This window comes from Hemitrygon akajei, chromosome 20 (genome assembly GCF_048418815.1).
Source record: "Hemitrygon akajei chromosome 20, sHemAka1.3, whole genome shotgun sequence".
NCBI classification, from domain to species: Eukaryota; Metazoa; Chordata; class Chondrichthyes; order Myliobatiformes; family Dasyatidae; genus Hemitrygon; species Hemitrygon akajei.
This window is the reverse complement of record NC_133143.1, coordinates 22,629,835-22,649,660: the sequence shown is the minus strand read 5'-3', so window position 1 is coordinate 22,649,660 and position 19,826 is coordinate 22,629,835. Positions and strand designations below refer to the sequence as shown.

Below are 19,826 nucleotides of genomic sequence, written 5' to 3'. Positions count from 1 at the left end.
CCTTTCATAAATCTATGTTAACTTTGCCTAATCACGGTGAAGTTTTCTACAAGCCCTGTGAATTTGCTTCCATACTAAGGCATTCCTGCATTTCCCAGGTGACTGATACCAAGCTACTTTTTTATCTACTGGAACCATTCACACATCCAGGATGTTTTGAACTATTACAGCAGCTACCACTTTTCAAGCTCCTACAACAAATATATCAAGGCCATTTTGGCTTCTTATTCATCTGTCTTGCTCTATTTAGACCTGTAAACCATTTTCCTTTCTTACCACTGGCAAACTTTACCAGACCCTTGTTGAGAAATTGCTCAAAACCTGGCACATTATGGGAGGTGCAGGGGCAATCTAAGTAATGAAGAAGATGGTGAAGGCCAAAGGTAATGTCAACAACCAAGTGAAATGACAAAAATGGACAGTTAATCTCTTGTCCACAGCAATGTTGTGAAGTCTGGATCATGTTGTATCCTCTGGCCTTCTGGGTGGGCCAGACAATACAAGTGAAACCAACAGGGGTAAGGGGGGAGCATTTTGTGAACGGCATGTACAAGTGGCTGTCCTGATGCAAACAGGAAAAAAGGCAAGATAGCGGAAGCTCTAGAATTCGATAGATCCCCACAAACTGCATTATCCTGTAAACATCTGAACCTTCTCTAAAGCTGTGGCCAGAATTAAAAGCAATACTCCAGCTGGAGTGTAACTTGTGATATATTCCAGCTCAACAACTGCATTTCTGCCCATTCACCTTAGCAAAGAGTTTAAACAGACACTGAAACTTGCCTTCCTCCCTCAAAAAGCACATGACAATTAAAATGAGTCCCAGCATTTATTAATGTGTCATCAGAAATGCTATCAGGAATCATTTAGTTTCTCATATTGAACTCCCACTATTGGCTTAGAAACCGTCCCTATCTTTTATTGACATAAATAGTCCCCAAGAGATAATTACTTTCCACAAGCACTTGATGAAACTATTTAAATAGACTTGTTAACCTATATATAGAAGAAACTAAATTTAGCAAAGGACTACATTCCTCAGAAACACATTTATTTTGAAAAAAAATACATGGTTTGAACCTGTTCTTCACAACCTCTCTTGTACTGATTATGCAAAATTTGTGACCAAAGAGACAAAACACAGCTGTCCAATGCAAAAATCACAATGCTTTCTTTTCATGATCCAGTTATAGATTATTCTTTCTCTTTGCTATTAGTAACTCTGCTCTTTTCTTGATTACAAGATGGAGTTTCTAACCATCAGGACAAGCATACGCGCACGGAAAGTCAACCAAAATGAGTGCCTCGCACTCAGTAACAGAACTTAGAAAACCAACACACTCCGCATTCTATAGAGATTGTCCTCAGAATACACGTCACTTTTAGGGGAATAATGATGGAGACATTGCAGAAAAACTGTAGGCATGTAGTGCCTGTAGTATTACTGCTCTGGCTCTCCATAATTCCAACAAAAACAATGCAGAGCAGAGACAAGTGAGCACCAACACCACAGCACTGCAAAGAAGAGGATATCCAGAAAGGAATGACAATAGCATTGTGAAGAGATATGTTATTGCCATTTGTAGACCATTACTTCCACAGTAATAACCTTTCAAACAGGCAATTAAACAAGGAGTCCATAAGTCAAGACAAAAATGGGGAAGTGACTTGAATATTAAAATTGAAGAAACAAATTGGTCAAGACTATGTCTTTATAGTATGACAAATACAATAAATGTCCAGTTAAGATTAGTGCAATATAATTTTTTACATCAATTATATATTACACCACAAAAAATAAATAAATTAAATCCAAATTTATCTGATCAGCATTTCCGATGTAACCAAGAAATTGGTACTTTTTTACATTCTACTTGGTCTTGTTCTAAAATTCAACCTTTTTGGACAAATTTAAGAGTTTTATTGGAACAAACTATTGGAACACAACTTCCACATAATCCAATATTATTTTTATTAGGCGATATTGAAGGGATAAAATCGAAACCCAAATTGAATAAATATCAGAAAGAATTTATAAAAATTGCACTGGCAGTAGCCAAAAAGGCTATTGCAGTTACTTGGAAATCGGATGCATACTTAAGTATAGATCGTTGGAAGAATGAAATTTCCAGCTGTATTCCACTTGAAAACATTACTTATAATTTAAGAGATAAATATGAAACATTTTTGAAAATTTGGCACCCTTATGTACAAAAGACAGGATTAAATATATAGGTGCTCTGAAGATAAAATAATTGGTTATTTGGGGAAAGAAATAAATATATATACTAAAGCTATTACGAACTCCGTGGAGCATGTGGAGATCTTCCGATATCCAGGCACTCTTTTTTTCTTTCTTTTTCTATAGGGATGTTAGGGGGGAGGGGCTAAGGGGAGGGGAGAAGGGTATTTTTTTTCTTCTTTCTGTAATTATCTGAAAACTCAATAAAAGAAGTTTTTTTAAAAAAAATAACCTTTCAGTACATTACATGGCACTAGCTTGGAAGGTCCTGTGTACAGTACTGTATTGACTTGCAGACAGATAATACAAAAAAAAACCAAGACACAGGTTACAAGCTCCCTGACACACAAATGTTCCACCAATATGATAGGCTCCCCATGAGCCAATCAAAAATAGCTTCTTGGCAAGAGGGAATAAACAGCTAAAGATGTTGGAAGAGGACATTCAAGTTGGATGACATACAGTGAAGTGTTTGGGATAGCATCAACACAGTAAATTGATCAAGAGCATGTGCAGGGTATCAAACTTCAGTGAAGAGACAAGTCACAAAGCAAGGAGCTTAACATTTATCACTTTTCCTCAGATTCTGTTATGGACTACAAACATGTCTGGCTCGAGTTATTCTTTATCAAAATTCACAAAAGAATAAAAGGTAAAGGAATGGGAGGTATAATTTGAAACTGGTGCTCTGGAACTGAATATGACAAGTATGTGGAAGCCAAGAATTACCAGTTCTACTTTTTCCTCCCCAAGAAAAGAGAAGAAGTTGGTTCAACCTTGATAAAACCAGTTGCTACTGTGTTTAGGAAAAATTGCTTAAGAGAAATGGTGCTCAATAACCTCGCTTTGGGTAGTTTGCAAAAAAAATGTATCTAGCTAAGGATGGTGACTCACACAAAATGCTGGAGGAACTCAGCAGGCAAGGCTGCATCAATGGAAAAGAGTAAAGAGTCGACATTTGTGGCCGAAACCCTTCATCAAGACCTGATGAATGGTCTTGGCTCAAAACGGCAACTGTTTACTCTTTCCATCGATGCAGCCTGGCCTGCTGAGTTCCTCCAGCATTTTGTTGTTTGCTTGGATTTCCAGCATCTGCAGCTTTTCTCCTGTTAAGGATGGTGACTTCCAAGCTGTGCATGAAATTAGTCTCAGACACATATTACTGTACAAGTATGGTAACCATGCCTGAAGGAAAAGAAATGAATCCAAATCACCTCCACTCTTCTTAACTTTAGAGTTGCCGTCATATTAAAACAAGCAGAAAGGACAAACAGAAGGGCACAACATACTCTGAAAATAACAAAAATAACAAAAATGGAAAGTAGTCAAAAGTAAATAGATTAGGAAATAATAAAAAAAAGGACAACTGCAAGTCTTTAGTGAGTAAGGTAGTAAAAGTAAAATTGAAATGCTAAATCAATTTTTGGGTAAAAATAATGAAGCTTTCTAGAATTTTGGAAGAGGGCATACAAGATATATTTTGTAAATGTTCAAAAGGACTTTTTTTTTAAAAAAAGTAATGAAACAGTAGTTGGACAAGTACTAAACTCCTGATGAATTGGGAAGAGGGAAGCAGAGTTCCAAACTATAAATTCTCAGTAGTTCTCAGGAAGTAAAGATCAACAAATACGATTACAGAAACAGGTGGGGATAGCATGAAAAGAGGGCTGCAGTAGAAAATCTCATTTCAACTGCCAGGTATGTATTAAGATTGATAAAACCTTTCCCATAATTCTCCACTGGGAAAAATAGAAGGATGAAAGTAAAGGTCTTTAAAATTAGGAAAAACACCAACAATTGGGAAATTAGAAACAAAATAGTGTCAAGATAATTTTGTGGAACACTAAGTTTATGTACAGATGGCTTCTGAAGCAGAACTGTTGTTTAAAAAAAGGAACAAGGTAAATGTGTGAAACCAGACATGAGTAAATTACCAATAAATCAGGATTATGGTAGACAGTTACAAAGGTGACACGTAATGGGACCACCTTCAATGCCAATTCCTTGCAATACCCATCAAATGCACACTCAAGTCACACATTTCACTATGAGGGTAGAGGAATCGCCATCCTTGTTAACTCATTTTCTTTCTTCAATGGCCAACTGTCTTCTCTCTCCTGCTCAGCCCTGTACCTCTCCCAGGTCCTTACTTCATCCCCCTTCCTAATCATTCGGTCTCATTTATCACTTGCCAACATATTCCTTGCCCCTTCCCCTTCCTTCTTCTGCTAGCTGCTGCCCTATTCCTTTCCTATCCTGATGAAGGGTCTCAGCCTGAAACCTCAACTGTTTATTCCCCTCCATAGATGCTGCCTGACTCAGTTAGTTCCTACAGCATTTTGTGTGTGTTGCTCCATACTACAGGAAGGTAAGCTTTGCTAGAAAATCATCTCAATTGCAATTTTCCTTAATATGAAGGCACATTATCTGTACATGCATCAAGAAATGCACCTTGAAAAATAATCTCACACACACACACACACAATATTTTATTTCCATATCTCAAAATTTTGGGTAGTAATTTGTGAATTCAGTATGGTGAAATTTCTGTAACTTCTAAGGTCACAACCTGGGGGAGGGGGGGGTCAAGTACAGGGTTGCCGTTACTTCATTGATGTATAGTGTCATATCAATGATTTAACACTAACACTTATGAATTTGTAAAATGTGACACACCTGCTTTTAGGTATTAGATTCTACCTGCTCTTCGCCTGTAGTAATAAACAACAAACCAGTTTTCCCACTTTTGCTTCAACAGCTTTATTTTGTTTCCTAATCTTTGTGCAAGCTATCTAAAGGCATCTAAGCTTTTGCAGTTCCCTCATTTAAGACGACAGTTCCACAATTTGCTTCCTGATCCACTGGCAGTAATAAATGCATTTGTTTTGTGATAGGACATGCAGTTTTTGCTAATACAATAATTTTCACATAATATTATCAGATTCAGAGTAAACATAATAAAGACCCCATTAATCAGCTGACTTGTTTGTTAAGGCCAAAAAAGGCTAAGGAGATTAAGCAAAAGCTTTGAGATACACAGAAGAATTTGTATTCCAAGTGCATTAGTTAGAAGAGACATCAAAATCCCCTAGTTTTATATCACCTATAATTATGCTGGGGTAAGCCTTTGGCTTCAACTTCAATGACATCAGAACTCATACTCAAGTCTTTCTTCTTTCCTAACAAGAGAGATGCCAGGGACAGACCCCTCAACCACCAAGTCCACCACAATCATTAAGCACACATTTGCACTCATCCTACAGTAATCCTATTTTATTTTTTCCACATTCCCAACTACTCCCACTTGCTACCACTACTGTTCACACCAGAGTCATCTTAAGGGGGCCAATGAACTTGTCAACCTGGACATCTCTGGGATCTGGGAGGAAACTCGAGTAGCCAGATGAAAATATGGACACAGAAAACCTGCAAACTGCACAGAAGTCAGTGTTGAATTCAAATCACTGGAGCTGAGGCAACAGCTCCACTTCCTGCACCACCCTGCCACCCCTTCTCCACATACATTACCTTGATTCCTGTCCAGGTTAAAAATGAAGTCCATGACAAATTTAATTTACTCCCCTCTATTAAAGAAAAACACACTGTTTATACCACAAAAAAAAAATCACTTCCATTCACCTTGAGACAAACAGCATTCCTTGTGTACAACAAATTTCAGCTTTTCAAAGGAATCTGCTGCTCCAGGTTATACTGTCATAATTTACCTGCAATTCTCTCATTATGTAGAGAACTCTGTATGTTGGCTTAAACAGTCAAATCATGATTTCTTTCCCTCTAAACATGTCACTGAATTCCGAGCTTTAGAAGCTTCCTTCTGCAGGCAGCAGAATAGAGTTTCTATGCAATTGTTCTTGATTTTCACATGACAGATTCCAATACTGGTAGGTAACAACAGCACACATCCAGCAACATGGAATCAGAGGCAATCTTTAAATCCATTGTACTTGTGGTTTTAAACCTTTCAAGTATTTATCCTATTGTATTTTGAAAGTTATTGCACTTTCGAAAGCTTTTACTATCCTTCCTGGTAATGCATTCCAAATTATGACCTGCTACACACAGAAAATATCCACCTCCACACTCCATCACAATGATAACCACCCTTTGAAATTACTTCATCGGCTGAAGCAACTTCGTGAAAGACATGGTTTGATTGCGAGTCTTGCATGGTTTTTTTGCTAAATATCCTTTGTTTCTTTCTCGCTCTGTTGGCAACTGGGCAAAACTAATAGGGCTCAGGGAAATAATCTTATCTGATTTAGGCAGTATATAGCAATAGCACCCAGCACCACCATCGCCTGATTGTCACATTTGTTGATGACTTGAGAACTGGTGTAAGTGATGTTGAGAGCAGTCTTAAACTACAAGAAGATATTGATGAATTGATTAAAAAAGTGAACAGAGCAATGGCAAATGGAATTTAATTCTTGTAGGTGTGAAGCAATGTACCTTTGGGAAGATTAATAAGGGTAGGACACACACAATGAATGATAAGGCTCTGGAGAATATAAAGAAACTTGCTGTACAATCAAAATATCCTTGAGACAGCAGAATAGAGAATAGATAAGATTAAGACACATGGGACATATAGATAGATAGATAGATAGATAGATACTTTATTCATCCCCATGGGGAAATTCAACTTTTTTCCAATGTCCCATACACTTGTTGTAGCAAAACTAATTACATACAATACATATACATATGTATAGAATAAACAGGGAAGTTATGAAACACTTTTATAAAATAATTGTAAAGCATTAAATGGAAAATAGAAAGTTGTTCTGGTCACCTCACTACAATCAGAACAGCATCTGGGAAGACTGCAGAGGAGATTCACTGAGGTCTGGCTGAGGATGGAGTTAAGATGCAATCAGTTAAGATGGGAGACTGAATAAGCTGGGTTTGTGTTTCTTGGATTTAGAAGCAGTTGGGAGGGAATCAGTTTGAAGTACACAAAATACAACGGTGTAGATAGGGTGGAAGCTAAGAAACCTTCCCCCCCCCCCTCAGCAAAGGTGTATCAAAACAGAGGGCAAAGGTCTGAGGCTACGTGTAAGACGCTTGCTTAGAGGTAATCAGATTTTTTTCTTTCCCATAGGTATCTGGAATCTGGAGTTACTGTCATGGTTTCTCGTGCCCCACAAACGACCAGGAGATGCAGAAGATTCTTCAAGAAGTATTAAACTTTAATTTGCAAATCAAAGCTGAGACAGTCATTGAGCTAGTCGCTGATTGCCCACCGATCCTTGTACATAGCATTTTTTATAGCAATCTCCTGGTTTAGTTGTATTAGCATATCCAATCGGTCTACAGTTGCGTAATCACAAGTACATCCGTCACTATTGTTTCTACCCATTGACTTTAGAACATGATTTAGAACATGATACATCTCTTAGCTACCTCTCATTAACACACCATTGTTTTCTACATTCTTAAGATTTCATTCTCCTACTAAATTGGATACATACATGCATAGCAAATAGCAAGTTCAAAGCTGACTACATAGTTTTGATTACACAGCAAACAATGCAATTTTTATACTCCAATATTACCCGTCTTAAGATATGCTGGAGATAGACCGTCTCATGACATTTAAGTCGTATTTCAAATTCTACTTGAAAAGCGAAGGCATAGAAGATAAAAGGAAAATAGAATTAATATGTATGAGTAGTCAATGTGTACATGATGGGCTGAAGGACCTTCATATACAACCCTTTGATTTATTTTCTTGCATGCATACAGAGTAAATCCAAGAAAAACAATAGAATCAATGGAAGATAGCACCCAACAGGAGGGACAAACAACCAACGTGCAAAAGACAACAAACTGTGCAAATACAAAAGAAAAATAAATATATATTGAAAATGTGAGATGAAGAGTCCATAAAATAAGTTCAATTGGTTATGGGAACATTTCAACGATGGGACAAGTGAAATTGAGTGAAGTTATCCTCTTTGGTTCAGGAGCCTGATGGTTGAGAGCTAATAACTATTCCTGAACCTGGTAGTGTGGGTCCTGGGGCTCCTGTACTTTCCACCTGATGGCAGCAGCAAGACAGATCCTCTGAAATGTTAACACCAAAGAATATAAAATTGCTGCCCCTCCCCCCCCCCCCACACTTCTGATCCCCCAATGAAGATCAGCTCCTGTGCCTCTGGTTTCCTCCTCCTGTAGTCAATAATCAGCTCCTCGGTCTTGCTGGCATCGAGTGAGAGGTGGTTGTTGTTGTGGCACTACTCAGCCAGATTTGCAATCTCCCTCCTATATGCTGATTCATCACCACCTTCGATTCAGCCTATGACAGTCATGTCATCGTTAAACCTAAATATGACACTGGAGCTGTGCTTAGCCACACAGTCATAAGTACAAAGAGAGTAGAGTGGGAGATAAGCACACAGCCTTTTAGACAACTGTGCTAATGGAGATGTTTTGCCAATCCGAAATGACTGGAGTCTGCAAGCTAGGAAATTGAGGATCCAATTGCACAAGGAGGTATAAAGGCCAAGGTCTTGAAGCTTATTGATTAGTTTTGAGTGGATGATAATATTGAATATGAAGCTGTAGTTGATAAAGAGCATCTTCACTATTCTAAAGTTCCAGAGTTGAGTGAAGAGCCATTGAGATAACACCTGCTGTGGATGTGTTGTGATGGTAGGCAAATTGGAGCAGATCAACATCACTTCTCAGGCAGGAGTTGATGTGCCATCACCAACTCCTCAAAACACTTCATCACTATGGATGCATGTGCTACTAGGTGATAGTTATTGAGGCAGGCTACCACATTCTTCTTAAGCACTGATATTATTGAAGCCTCAGACTGCCAAAGCAAGAAGTTAAAGATATTGGTGGACACTGCAGCCAGTTGATCAGCACAGGTCTGTAGTATTTGACCTGGTACCCATCTGGCCACGTTTTCTGTGTGTTCACCCTCCTGAACGATGCTCTTTTGTTGGCCTCAGAGACTGAAATCAATGGGTCATCAGGGACTGTGGAGGGTTCATGAGGGTTCCTCCATGTTTTGATGGTCAAAGCAATCACAGAAGGCATTGAGATCATCTGAAAGTGAAGCCTTGTTGTCATCTACCGTATGTCACTTGGCTTTACTTTGTAAGAGGTAACAGCATTTAAGCCTTGTCAGAGTGTCAAACACCTTGAATGATTCAAGTTCGGTCCAGAATTGCTACTTTGCATGAGAGATGGCTTTCCAAAGATCATACCTATATCTCTTGCAGCTTACTTGGTCACCAGACCTGAATGCCATTGGTTGGGCCCTCAGGAGACTGTGGATCTCATGGTTCACCCGGGGCTTCTGATTGGAGAAGACTGAATGACTTTGTGGGAACACACTTGCCTATGGCCGTTTTATAAAGTGTGTGACAACCGTGTGTATTCATTCAGATCCTCCGATGAGTCCTCAAACAAGGCCCAGTCCACCAACTCGAATCAATCCCATAGCTACTCATCTACCTCCTGCTATCACCTCTTTGTTACTCTTATCTCTGGAGCTTTGCTCTTTAGCCCCTGCTGTATGCAAGTGGAAGGACAGCCAAGTAATCAGATTTCCCAAAATACAGTGTAGGCACTGAACAGTGGACATTCCTAATAATAGCACAATACTGATCCTCTGTGTTGGGACCCCTGGTGCTACAGGTCATATATTGATGATAACTGGGCAGAGATTTCTTCAAATAAGCCTGATTGAAGGCATCAGGGTTGGCTATTTGTTGTTTGGAGATGGCAGTATTCAATAGCTCGAGTGCCTAATTAATGTTGGCTTTTGGCAGTATGCAAGCTGTAGCCAAGATCATGGAAGAGAATTCTCTTGGTTAAAATAGTGAAGCAAGGTTGTTTACCAAGATGAGTACTGCTTTTCTCTGAGATGCACTACCACCACACAGGCCACTGCCACTCCCAAATTCTGTCACATGGAACCTTCCACTTTTCCCACATTCCCCTCTTTCCTCTCATCTAGATGGAGCTAATGTGCCCGTTTCCAGAGTCTGTTCCTGACCTGTTAAGCCTCTACAACTCTAAAAACAAAGATTAAAAATCTGAACCGCTGCAGCATTTTGTGTTTACATTTCAGTTCAAACAGCACTTCTGTTGAGAGAAAAAGTAAACTTCTGAGTACTGTACTTCCGGCATTTTTCTTGTTTTGTTTGTAACTGCACTGTGTAAACTGTGAAATAAACGATATACATCATCGGAACTAATCTTCCAGATCACATGCGAATTGAGTAACCCCCATAACCCATCTAAATATTAGTAGCAGCAACTACTGCCACTGGATTATTATCCGACCAACCTTAAATCTGCACGCAATGCATTTGAAACCCCCAGTAACGATGATTATGACTCAACCCGAGGGAAAATCTGTACAGTCGCTCGTTAAAAGTCTACAGTTTTTTTTAAAAGTTACGTTTCTTATAATCTAATTTTGTTCAGAAACACCGACTACAATCTACTACGGGTTAACCTGTCTGTAAGACACCTTTTGCTTTGAAGCAAGTTTGGCTAGACATTGTCGTTATCAACCAAATACTGATGTCAGTGAAATCATTCAGTTTGCCAACACACATTCAGTTCCAACTGTTCCGTGGTTAAAAAAAAACGAATGTTATCAGTAGAGAAACTCCTGTTAAAACCTTAACAGTTCTGCGCCAAACAACGTTATATCTTCAAAGAAAACATTCAAAATGTTTTGCCCTTATCCATAAATTCTATGTCCGAGATTCCTCACAAAGCCTAAAAGCAAAACTCCCCTAGTAGCCAGTAACTGTATGGGGCTTTCTGTTAGTCAATCTACCTGCTGTTTATTTTTTGAACAATGCGTAAGGATTAACAGTGATCAACATTAAATCTGTTACATTTTAACATGCATTACCTCTGAACACGGAGAAGTCCAACCCCAGCGTACAGTTGAGGAAAGCCGCTTGTTTGTTCTTTAATCCTGGTATGAAAGCCAAACTGTGGGTTGGAGCAACGCACGTACAATGCCTCTTCTCAGCTGTTGCAGCTTAGCTACAGACTGCACACAACTGAAACGCCACAAGCAACGAAACAGCGCGTCATCCCTCGGATAGTTTATCCATATAATGCGCAATATATATCTCCAACTTCCTGATGCGGAATATATATCTCCAACTTCCTGAAATACTATTTTGAAGAGCGAAGTGAGGGGTGTTCTCTTTTCAAAACCAACGAACACCACGTCAGACCTACCTCCACCCATAATGTAGTGAATTAGCAGGAAGTTAAGGAGAGAACTTCCTTCAGCCGGTAATTTAAATATTGATATTCACCTCTGCTGTACTGAACAGAGTAAGAAGGAAAGATTTCTGCGGAACTGTTGCGTTCCTCGATTTAAGTTCCCCACATAGTTTTTTTTTAAGTTTTCTTTTAAAATTCATTATAAAAACTATTTATGAAAGCAAGAGGTTGAATCGTAATGTACTATATGCAAATTGACCAAGAGATTCTGCAGATGCTGGAAATCCAGAATAACACATACACAAAGCTGGAGCAACTCGGGCAGCATTTATGGAAAGGAATAAACAAGCGACGTTTCGGGCCAAGACCCTTCATCTGGACCAGAAATTTAAAAAAAGGAAGAAGCCACGATAGGAAGGTGGGGGAAGGGAAGGAGTACAAGTTATAAGGTGTCTAGTCCTTCCTGTACCAACCGCCGCTGCTGGGCTATGCTTGCAGTTGTAATTTAAGTTGCGGTGTTTAAGAGCAGCGACTTGAAATTTTTACTTTCAGCGGCAGGGAGTTCCAAATTAGAATGGTCCTGGAGTACAGTGAGTGGCGGTAGCAATCCTTGTTGGTCTGGATAGTCTTGTGGTTCAGGGATTGGTTTTGTCGGGTTGCTGGTCTGTTATTCTGGTTCACAAAAGGTGACTAATGTTGGATGGAGTTAATGAATAAGTTTCCTTGTAAATTGTAGTAAGCCTGGCGTTTTTGGAGGGTATCCTATTTGAGGTCGACAAGCATATCTATAACACTACTGGTCTTTCTATAATCACTGATTACAAACCTGGCAGCTCTTCTCTGGACTTTCTCAAGGTTATCGATGTGAATGGTTTGATAGGGATCCCAAATGGCACTACAGTATTCTAGTGGTGAGCACAGGTCGGTGGGGGATAAAGTGAGAAACTGGAAAGCGAAGAAGAAGGTAGCTAGGGAAGAGAGGAGAGTTGACCATGGGAGAAAGGGAAGGGCAGCAGACGGAGGTGATAGCCTGAGTTAATAGGGCAGCTAGAGTGTGGTATGGAAGAAGGGGGAGGGGGAAATTACCGGGTATTGCTTTTCCAACCTGAGGGTGGCCTCACCACCACAGTAAAGCAGGCCATGAACTGTTTGTCAGAATGGAGTGGGGGATTGGATTTAAAATAATTGGCCCCCTGGAAATCCTGCTTGTTATGGAAAGGTGCTCCACAAAGCTGTCCCCCAATCTATGTCAGGTTTCACCAATGTAGGGGAGGCAGCATTAAGAGTACAGATATGTAGATGAAGGTGTTATTTTACCTGGAAGGACTGTTTGGAGACCCTGAATGAAGGTGAGGGAGGAGGTGAATGGGCAGGTGTAGCACTCCTTCCACTTGCAGGGATGGTGCCAGACAGAAGGTCATTGGGGAGGGAAGAATGGGCAGGGGAATCACAGAGACAGCAAACCCTGCAGAAAACAGAGTGGGGGAGGTGAAGATGTGCTTGGTGGTAAGATCCCGTTGAAGATGGTGGAAGTTGTAGAGAATGCTGTGCTGAACATAGAGGTTCATGAGGTGGTACAGTAGTTAAGGACAAGAACTCTTTGAATTTGAACTTCTTAATCTAGCTTTCCATGGATTCTCATATCCCTATCTCAGTCATCTACTTTGTACCCAGCAGTAAATTGATGGAATGTTACTGTTAATTGCAAAGAAACTGTAGAACTTGTGTTTCAGTTAAGACCACCTCTCCTGGTCTCATAATTTAAGGAAGAATGTTAGTCTATAGGAAGCAGTTCAGAGATGATTCACTGGACACAAACCTGGGAACTTTTCTTATCAGGAAAGTTCAGGTGGTCTCAGCTCATTCAGTTGGAGTTCAAAAGAATGAAGCGGCACATGACTGAAACATAAAAGATCCTAAGAGTTTTTGATATGGAGGGGTTCTATTCTCTTTTGGGGGAATCTATAATTAGGACACATTACCTAAAATAAAGCATTACCCAGTTAAGAGAAAGATGGGGCGATATTTTTTTCTCTCTCAGGTGATCTTAAGTCTCTTAAACTTTTCCTCAAAGTCAGAAGAAGAGCCTTTGAATATTTTTAGAGTGCACTAGATTTATAATAAACAAAGGATGAAAGGTTACCGGGGTGGACAGAAATGCAGAGTTCAGATCAGCTCATGATCTTATGGAATAGTAGAGCATGCTCAAAAGATGAGAGGCCTATTCCTACTTGTAATTTATGTCTTTATGTTTTCAGCTCTCTTGACAGTCTGCACTCCTCCAGATCAAGCTTGCTAGGTGTCCCAGTTTCCTTGGCACAGCTTTTAATTGCTATTCCTTGTGCTCTTTAGACCTAAAATTTTGAAATGCCCTCTCTCCTTTTCCCACCCACCAAAATATCTCTCCTCCTAACCTTTAAGATGCCTTTTACATTCTTCTTTCAAATACAACTCTATGAAAGGTAATTGATTTTAGACTTGGAAATAATGGATCCATTGTTTCTAAAGTTTTGTGAAGAAAAGTTGCCTTAATATAAGAAAATGTAGATTTGTCAGAGAAGAACAAAAGCATTGTATTGCTTTTTCCACATGGCAAGATCCCATGACCATCCCTCTTCCTCTGCCTGATGCTGCCTGATCTACTGAGTTCTTCTTGTTTTACTGCAGTTGGCACCCAGCTTAATGGTGCATTAACGCCACCTTCTGCTCCGGTGAGTGGATGAGACGATAGACTTACATTCTAAATCTCTTCACCCATTGTCTCTCTCTCTTTCTCGCGCGCCGCGCGCGCACACACACACACACACACACACACACACACACACACACACACACACACACACACACACACACACACACACACACACACTCTCTCTCTCTCTCTCTCTCTCTCTCTCTCTCTCTCTCTCTCTCTCTCTCTCTCTCTCTCTCTCTCTCTCTCTCTCTCTCTCTCTCTCTCTACACTTTATCCTTCTTTCTTTGGCCATCCTAGTACCCTATTCCTGCTTATCCATCATATCCTATAAAAAAAAACCCTGTATCCCTTAAGAAAGCTAAAAGTACCCTGACCTGTGCTCTCTCACCCATGCCCAGTAACCCTTTTAATGTGAATTCCTGCACCCCCAATTCCCTTAAATTAATTATCATCGTCTCTCTGAGTTCCTCCTGCAATTTGTTTTTGCTCTAGATTACATATCTGCATATTGTTGTGTCTCCATCCACAAGGAATGGGTCAACTTATGTCATCATTGTTTCACAAGCTTATGCAAATTCTGCCTGCAACATCTCCCAGCCATCTATGTCTTTTCATGCATAAACTACTTATATTTAGAATTCGTATCTCTGGTGCTCTACTAGATTTATTCCCATATATCAATTGCTCTGGAACCCACCAATTACTTATGAAAAATTTTGACAATCAATCATCCTTAAATTCTCAATTTCTTCCATAAACTTTGCCCACTGAGCACATGTAGGAAAAGAAGGTAAGATGGGTTGGATAGTTTGAAGTATGTGTGTTTTAATTCTAGGAGTATTATGGGTAAGTGTGATGGACTTGGAGTATGGATCAGTACATGGAACTATGATGTGTAGCCATTACTGAAACTTGGTTGAGAGAGGGGCAGGAATGGGTGATTAATATACCAGCTTTTTGAAGTTTTAGAAAAGATAGAGGAGGATGTAAAAGAGATGGGGGGGGGGGGGTTGCATACAAATCAAGGATAAATATCACAGTTGCACTCAGGGGAGACATAATGGAGGGGTCAGACACTGTGTCCATTTGGGTGGAACTCAGGAGTAGGAAGGGTACAATCACACTGATAGAATTATACTACAGACACCCTAATAACCATCGGTACATTGAGGAATAGATATGTAATCACATTAAGGAAAAGTGTAAAAATATTATGGTTGTTGTCATGGGGATTTCAACTTCACTAATATAAACTGGGGCCTTCTTAGTGCAAGAGGTTTAGATGGGGCAGAACTTGCTAAGTGTATCCAGGAAGGTTCCTTAAATCAGTATGTGAATAGTCCAATGAGGGGAGGGGCTGTACTGGACCTTGTGTTGGGTAATGAGCCTGACCAGGTGACTGACCTTTCAGTGGGTGAACATTTAGGTAACAGTAACCACAACTCCTTAACTTTCAAGGTAGCTATAGATAACAAAAGGTATGGTCCTTGTGGGAGAGTTTTAAATTGGATTTGGACAAATTATGAGGGCATTAGGTAGGAGTAAAGAAGCTTAATTGGGAACACCTTTTCTCTGGCAAGTTCACATCAGACATGTGGAGGGTGTTTAAAGATCAACTGCACAGAGTACAGGAAAGGTTAGAAGGAAGGACAGGAATGGAAAAATAAGAGAACCTTGAATGTCCAGAGAGGTGATGAATTTAGTCAAGAAGGAAAAGAAAAAATATGTAAAGCTTTGGAAGTTAGGATCAAACAAAGCAAGTGAGGAGTATAAAGAAGCCTGAAAAGAACTAAAGGGAATTAGGAAAGCCCAGAGGGGCCTTGAAAAGTCCTTGGCAAGTAGCATTAAGGTCAATCATAAGGCTTTGCATTCATACATCAAGAGCAAGAGGATAACTAGAGAAAAGCTGGGACCACTCAGAGATAAAGGGTAGAACATTTGCTTGGATGCAGAGAGTGTGAGTGAGGTACTTACTGAGTACTTTGCTATAGTATTTACCATAGAAAAGGAAATGGAGGACCAGGAGATCAGCGCCCAGTGTATAAATACATTAGGGTGTTTAGAGGACAAGGATGAGGCAGTGTTGCTGAGCAGAGAGATCTTGGGATCCAAGTTCTAGCTCGTTGAAAGTGGCTACATGGGTCGATTAGGTGGTTATGAAGGCTCATGGAATGCTTACTTTTATTAGCCGAGGCATTGAGTTTAACAGTTAGGTGGCTATGTTGCAACTTTATAAAATTCTGTTTAGGCCTCATCTGGTGCATTGCATAGGTGTTCTGGGCACCCCACTATAGGAAGGATGTTGAGGCTTTGGAGAGGGTGCAGAAAAGGTTTACCAGGATGTTGTTTGGTTTAGAGGGCCTGAGCTGTCACGAGAGGCTGGATAAACTTGGGTTGTTTTCTCTGGAGTGTGGAGCTAAATGGAGATCTGTAGATGTTTATAAGATTATGAAAGGCATAGATAGAGTGCTCAGAGAGTATCTGTTTCCCAGGGTTGAAATGTCTAATACCAGAGGGCATGCATTGAAGGTGAGAGGGGGTAGGTTCAAGGGGGATGTGAGAGGTAAATTTTTTACTCAGAGAGTCCTGGATACCTGGAATGCACTGCCTGATATGGTGACAGAGGCAAATACATTTGAGGCTTTTAAGAGACATTTGGATAGGTATATGGATGTAAGGCAGATGGAGGGATGTGGACATGGTAGGAGGGATTAGTGTTGGGGAGTTTCTGATTAGCTTTCTAGCTGGTTCACCACTATGTTGTGAGGCAAAGGGCCTATTCCTGTGCCGCACTGTTCTACATTCAAGAGTAGCACCGAACAGCTGCATCGCGGCTCCTGGATTACATCCTGACCTCGATTACATGCCACAATCTATGCAGAAGGTGAAAGTGTGTGCTTTCTTTTGGTCAGTGATTCTCAACAGGGGGGATGTTAGGGGAAATAGAAGTCATTGAGGGGCATCCAAGATTCTTGGGGGGGTGGGGGCAGCATCCTAACTTGAGGCACAACAGCTGACCGACCATGAATAGAACAGGCACTTCCAACAAAAAAGGATGAAGCACTGGAACACAGGAGCTCTGCTGGCGGTGAGCACTTGTCGTCACAATGCATCTGAAACTCAGCAATCTCATCCGACCTTACCAACCAGACATTACTGGGGATGCATAAATTAGCCCCATGTGTTTTATTCGTAATACCATACTGTCTAATGAAGCCATGAAGCCATCAAGTTTGCAGGAACACTTCCGTAAAAGACACCCTGAAAAGGCTGCTCATGGTATTATTCAGTTCCAGAAGATGAAAGAAGAATTTGAAAAGCCTTGCAGGCTTGAGTCATTTGCCAAAGAAGGTGAAAATGACCTTTTTTGCTAATGGCACACGTAGTTTGTCAAAAATGGAAAAGTTTATGAAGAGATTCTGTTTTGTACAAAGTTAGAAACAAATATCAAAGGAGAATCAATCTACAACAAGTTCAAAATATATCTTGAGGATAAAAGTATTCTAACTAGGAACATGATTTCTTGTGCACAGATGGAGCACCATATATGACAGGTTGCTATGCTGGTTTAGTGACAATTTTGAAAACAGAAATTCCAAGTCTGTTTGTAATCCATTGTGTAATTCATTGTCGACGTCTCGCAGCCAAAAACCTCAGCCTGTGACCTTCATAAAGCATGACTCTTGTAATATCCACTATCAACCAAATTAAAGCTCATCCATTAAATAGCAGAATATTATGCCAGCTATGTCAAAATAATGATGAAGAGCTTGAATGTTTGCTTCTTCACATTGAACTGTGCTGGATGTCAAAAGGCTGCTGCTTAAAACGTTTCTTTGATCTTTTTGACACCATGGTTGGATTTGTGCTCAAAGTTGAAAAGAGCTTGGGAAACAAAATTGAACTTCTACATGGAGATGTGGCATGCCTAGCCGATCTGTATGACAAAATCAACACTCTTAATATGAAACTGTAGGTTGAGAATTTCAATTTAATCCAGGTAAAAAGTACATAGCTCACTTTTATCAGAAAATTGGAAATGTATAAGCAAAACATTGGGAGAAGAATGTTCTCACAGTATCCCTTCATTGAAAGTATGGAACTCTCATTCACAGATGGTGATTTGTAGGAGTACTACTTACATCTGCAGACACTGAAGAAGGATTTTCAAAATCGATTCAAGTATTTGAACAATCTGGAAATTCCAGACTGGATAATTAACACATTTCTTTGTAAGGTTGAAGAACAGGAAGAGGGCTTGCAAGAAGAAATTATTGAAATTCAGAATGATGAAGAAGCAAAAATGCTTTTCGAAAATGTTAGCTTTTGTGGTATGTGGCTACACTGTCATACAAAGTTTCCTGTTCTTTAGAGAAGAGCCAAAGCCTCTTCATTGCATTCCCATCCTCCTACCCTGTTGAAAGAGGCTCCAGTGCAGTGAACCACATATTCACAAAAAAACAGAAACTGCTTGGACATTATGACACATGGTGACTTAAGGCTTTTGCTGTCACAACTTGAACCAGATATTTCAACTCTTGCTGAAAACCATCAAGCTCTAGGAGCACATTGATATCGATGCTGCTGTACAGCACACATGTACTGTGTAAGCTAGGTTTAAAGATGAATAAAAATTTGAAGCAGAATCTTTTTCTCCCCATGTTACCATATGGTAAACATGTTTTTACACTATGGGGGTGCCAGGAAGTATATGGTGCCTAAGATGGGCATTGGCAAGAATGAAAATGCTTTGGGGGGGGGACGTGGGCTAAAAAAAGGTTGGGAAACACTGTTCTAGGTGTTCTGGATTCCTCCAAAATCCGCAAGATAATTAAAGATTAATCCCAAAGTCTGGTAGGTAAGTTTATCACTGTAAACTACATCAAGTGTACAGATGAATGGTACAATCTAGGCAGAGTTGATGGGAAAGTGGGAGAATAAAATGAGATGAGTGTCGGATTGGGTGATAGTAAGTCGGTGATTGCAGATCATCATGGATATGATGAGTTCAAGTCCACAATAATAATGACGACTGTCTTTGAATTTATGTCTGTCAATTTTCTGGTAACAAAGGCACCAAACCAAGACCACTGAATCAAAATCTATTTCATTTAAAACAGCAACACACACAAAATGCTGGTAGAACACAGCGGGCTAGGCAGCATCTATAGGGAGAAGCGCTGTAGACATTTAAAACAGACTCGTTTTCTATAAAATAAAAGTAGAAAAGAAAGAATAATTTGAATATTTATTTTAAAAAAACATCATCTGAGTTGGAATTTGGTAGTTCAACATCATTCATTGGTGCCCCACATATATTAGTGGATCTAATTTAAAGAAACCAATAATTCTGGGTGGGTAACACCCGGTTTCTCAGGGCTCTGAGTAAACATTTTCATTCAATGTAATAAAGCTGTAAGTTTTGATGATTCAGAGTATACAAGCAAAAGCAAACACTCCCATTATCCTTGCACCAGTGAAGGATCTGCCCTTTACTCATTACCTTGGTGTAATTTTAATATTCTAACCAAACTAAATAATAATGAATGATGGATAAAAAGGCAAACAATACAGTAATTCAGAAGCACATCATTTCAAGCTACTCTTTGTGACCTATTAAAACTAAACAACTCATCTTTGTTCCGACTTCTGGTT

The 19,826-nt window shown here is 39.8% G+C and overlaps 1 protein-coding gene across 1 annotated transcript in view; it reads right to left on the bottom strand.

Moving 5' to 3' along the window:
• Window positions 1-11,483, bottom strand: part of LOC140713643 (E3 ubiquitin-protein ligase RNF144B-like) — a 59,343-nt gene extending 47,860 nt beyond the window's left edge. The window contains exon 1 of the mRNA XM_073024012.1: window positions 11,151-11,483. The gene's annotated coding sequence lies outside the window, so the exon portion shown is untranslated. The remainder of the gene's footprint in view (window positions 1-11,150) is intronic.
• Between the last annotated feature and the right edge of the window lie 8,343 nt (window positions 11,484-19,826).